The sequence below is a fragment of the Nestor notabilis genome, unplaced genomic scaffold (assembly GCF_000696875.1).
Source record: "Nestor notabilis isolate BGI_N333 unplaced genomic scaffold, ASM69687v1 scaffold28259, whole genome shotgun sequence".
Taxonomy (NCBI): Eukaryota; Metazoa; Chordata; class Aves; order Psittaciformes; family Psittacidae; genus Nestor; species Nestor notabilis.
Window position 1 is genome coordinate 1 of NW_009942810.1, and position 4880 is coordinate 4880.

Here is a 4880-nt window from a genome sequence, read left to right on the forward strand (position 1 = left end):
GTGCGGGAGAGGCGCCGGCACCCGGGAGGTCCCCAGCGCTGGCAGGGGGGAATCCAGAGCTGCGGGCGGGGATCGCGGGGGCACCCCACCGCCCATCCCCAGCACCTCAGACCTGCGCCTGCAGAGAGGACTCTGGGGGTGGCATGTCGGGATGGGCCCCAGGCCCGAGCAGCCATGTCAGCATCTGCGGGAAGGGCACCCCACACACCCAGCATCGCCCCTGGGCTCCAGCTGCATCGCCAGAGCCAGCGCTGCCAGATGAGACGTGCTTCCCTGTGAACACGAGCTGCTCCGTTTTCTTTCTCATTCTAAATTCAGATGCTGAAAGAAGCTCCCAAACAATCTCTTGTTGGCCAAGTCCACCAGTTGACTCCTCTGCATCTCAAGACTTGTTCTAAAATGGTCGTAATTTGTTTCAGTGATAGACCAAGCTATTCTGTGGGGAACAAGCTCTTGTCCTGGAAAATGGTTCATCAAAACCCCCCTTTTCCTAATCCCAAGCAATTTGCTTGGAAACTTTTGGAGCCAGCCCAAATGCCAGATGTGCTGCCTTTGCTCTGGCTTTGTCAGATATAACGAGGATTAGGTTGGGAAAACAAGCTGGCTCAGCCAAGATGTTTGCTGCTGTTGGTATAACTAGCAATGATGAACTCTCCCCCTGTGCCACCTTTCTTGGCCACCCATTGCCACGGCCTCTAGGGCTGGTTTCAAAATGGATTTTGTCTCTTTGGATGCAGGGGAATTAGACAGATCACTCCTGAGATCCATATGTGCAGCACTTGGGTCAGCCTGGGAAGATTTTTCTCCTGCTGGAGCTTTGGTTTTTAGCCAGATGCATTCCTAGAAATTTAATTTTTGTGCTTTTTTGTGTTTTTTCTCTCTGAGTGGAAGCACCCTCCAGTCCACAAGCAGCCCCGCGCTCTGGGGCTGAGCAACCCCAAGCACTCACATGGGTCCTGTCCGTGCTCTGACGCTCAACCCAGGGGCCTGGGGACTTGCACCATTCCTGGATGTGTCAAGCACACATGAGATCTGGCTCAGCTTGGCACCAGTGTCCTGCTGTGCCTGGTCCTGTGGGGCTGGCACCAGGCAGGCACCAAGAGGTTTGCTTTTGCAGAAAGCTCAGGGCTGCTTTGGGGATGAAAAGCTTTGTCTTAGCCTAACTCAACCCAAAATGTGTTGACATGGTTTAGAGGAGGTTGGTCCTGCTGTGGGACACATTGTCCCCACCCGCCTGGGCAAGACATGGTCCTTGCTGTCCTGGTCCATGTTAACAGCAGCTGATGGATTCTAGCGCTGTTCACTGCTGAGCTATGGCTCCAATCTTCCCTTTCCAGCTCCTTTTGCTTGGAATATAGCCCTAAAATACCCTGAATTAGTTTTCCTGCTGCCAGAGGGATTGATCCCAGTAACACAGTGTTCTCCTTCCCACATGGGTCTGCAGTGAGGCTTAGGGCACTGCTGCCTCATGGCTGAGTGAGAGCTGGTGCCTTCTATTGACAATCCTTTTATTTCCTTTTGGCAAATCTCTTCACTGGCCATTACAAAGTGGACTGCGCTATTCCCCTGCTGGCTGTCCTGGGGGAGCTGCAGCTCCATGGCAGGAAGGAAACCACTGCAGACCTGAGGCCCTGTGGGTCTCACCACTCTCAAGGGAGCTGGGATGTTGTGGGGCAAGGCTGAGCTCCCCCATACCATGGGGCAGCTCAGGGAGCCTTAGAGTGGAGAGCTGGAAGCTCGGGCACAGCCACAGGGCATGGGGCCAGGCTGCAGCAAGTTGGGCAGTTCCCAGCATCCAGCTCCACCTCCTGACCTGGTGTGTGGGATGCTTCTGGCCAGAGCCATGGACTCACTAGGAGCCTGGAGGCCTACCTGGGACCTTGCTGCCACATAGCCTTTGGGGACACCACTGCCCCCAGCGTCCCCTCTGCAGGGGCTTCAGGAATGAGCAGCCAAGTCTGGGGCTGGGTTGAGCGATGCTGTGGTGGGGCAGAGCCTGCAGGACTGGGGCTGGCTCAGTGACACCGTCGCGGTGTAGGGCCATGCCAGGGCCACCCATGTCCCCCAGCCCTGCGGCATCACCAGGGTCTGGTCAGGGGTCCTGTTGTTAGGAAAATCTCACATCCCTGTGCCAGCAGGAGGTGCTGGGGTTGGGAACTGTCCTGCAGGCTGGGGCCAGGGCCATGAACACATGTTTGAGGACCTGCCAAGTCCCAGAATGCTGGCAGCTGAGCATGTGGGGTGGATGAGAAGGATAGCAATAGCCTGCCAAGACATCCTTGCGTCCCTCCATCCCTCATCTGGAGCCCACTCCTTGGCAGGTGCAGACCACTTCTGTTGAAGAGCTGAGGGCACTGCTTACACTGCAGATCACTCATGAGATGGACTTTCAGCCATGTTTCTCCATCCTGGGACCTGTCTGTGTCCCCCGTGTGGCTGAGTGCCCACAGATTGGCCATGCCTTGTGTGACATGGCTACTTGTTCTCCAGTGGGTGATACCATGGCTCCAGTGCCTGGGCACAATGGCTGAGGCAGGGACAGGGGCTGCTGTGGGTGACTCATCCCTGATTCCCATGTGGGTGCTGGAGGCGTGGGTGCACTCTCGGGTCTGGAGGAGAAGATGAGACTTCTCCTTCATCCCTAGGGATGAAGGATCTGCCCTCAGATCCCTCCAGGCCTGCCTCAGCCCCTCCTCAGCACATACGCACTTGGCTTCCACCCGTGCCCACCACCCCCACCAGCACCGGGGAGAGTGATGGCCTGGGGTGTAGAGCCCTGTTTACTGGGAGGGGGTGCAGGGTATTGCCATGGGGCCACAGTGGCTCCTCTCATGCTGGGACGACCATGGAGTACACCATGGAGCGACCTGTGTAGCACACCATGGAGCACACCATGGAGCACGCCACGGAGCACGCCACGGTGGTGGCTGGCTGGATGCTGGGCACTTCCTGCTGCTGGCAGGGCTCACCACACTCAGCTCTTTGTGTTGCCACATACCATTGCCTCAGCTGAGCCCTGGTGTGCTGTTGGGGCTGGGCTAATGGCAGTCAGGGGTCTTGAGGACCATCCCATGCTGAGGCCTGGGGCTGCTGCCCCATATCTGGCAGCAGCGGGTTCTGCCTGTGCAGACAGTCCAAGAGCACCCTGACCCCCATCCTGACCCACAGGCGCTGCCATAAAAGGATGTGCCTGCATGGGGCAGCTGGTGCTGACGCCAGCCCCAGCATTGCCACTGTCTCCCCAGCACAACCAGGGAGGGCAGTTACAGCCCCATGTGCTTGTCTGCAGGGGCTGAGCAGGCAGCACAGCTGCCCCAGGCACACACACCCACATGTGTCTGCACAGTGCACACCACCTATGTGCATGTACACACAGACACAGGTGCACTCATGTGCATGCAGATACGTCAGCATACCTGTATGTATGTACAGCTCACCCATGCACACCCCCCCGCCACGCACCTCCACACCAAAATTTGCACACGTGTATATCATACAATCACAGAATCCCAGATTGTGTTGGAAGGCACCTTAAAGCTCATCCAGTTTCAACCCTCTGCCACAGGCAGGGGCACCTTCCTCTAGAGCAGGGTGGTTCCAGCAGGTTGCTCCAAGCCCCTGTGTCCAACCAGGCCTTGAACACTGCCAGGGATGGGGCAGGCACAGGTTCTCTGGGCACCTTGTGCCAGTGCCTAGTGCTGAGCCATGCACACACCATGAGTGCATGAGATGAGACATGCACATTCTGTATTTCCATGCACACACACACCTCCACACAGGCACCTACAGGCATGCACATCCCATGTACACATACATATATCCATGCACATCCATGCACATATGTATCCCTAGTGCTGCTCTTCCTGGGCTGTCCTTATTCCTGGTGTGTGGCAACACATGTCCTGGGCAGTGCGGGTCATCCTCACTGCCTCATGTTCCAGCATTTCTTAACCCCTGCCACCCTGTATGAATCCCCATCTCCAGTTTTGAGTTTTGTCCCCCTCCAAGGGCTGCAGCCCCTCCACCCCATCATCTTGGGATTAGAAACTGCTCCCGGGGTCCTGGCTGTGCTCAGCCTCAGGTTTGAGGGTGACCTGTCAACACTTTCCCTTTGGGGACAGTGTTTTTGTCCTGCTGATGCTCATGTCACTCCAGGTGATGTCTGGGGTGGTGCTGTGCCCATGAGGACACTGGGAACATCTGCATGGTGGCTGCAGTGTTTGTGGGCACACATGTGGCAGAGGTGGACTGGGGGGGTATGTTGGGGTTGGACTTTTCCTGGGGATGCCAGGACCCACTCGCGAGCACTGGGACACTGAAGGGGACATGCCAAGAGGATCATGGGGTGGGAGCTAGCGGTGACATGCCAGTGGGTGTCCCTGGGACAGGCAGAGCAGCCTCAGTGTCCTCTAGTGCTTGTGCCTCGTGGGTGATGCCCATCTGGGGGTGCAGGGAGGACACGGGCTGGGTGAGGCAGAGGGTGCCATGGTGAAGAGGGACTGGGGGCACACTCAGAGGGTGCCTGGCCCATGTCCTGCTGGGCAGAGGAGGGGGCTAAGATCCCCCTGAGGCTGCTCAGAGCAACTGACCCCCGCACCTGGCCCAGAAATGGCCCAGTCTGGGGGTCCTGCTCCCCAGTGTTGCGCTTCAGAGGAGCAGTGGGGAAGGCTGTAGAGCCCCCCTCCTCCTCTCTGCAGGGTTCAGTCACCAGGAGCTGCTCCCCACACACACCAGTGAGTGGATTCTCTACTGGTTAGCAGCTTTTGTCCCGGGGCATGTGGAAAGCCTCTGATGGTTATTAGGAGCTGTAGGAGCCTGCAGTGGTTTCACCCATTCGAAATGGTTCCCTGGGGAAGCTGTGGGTGCTGCTGATGTGGGGC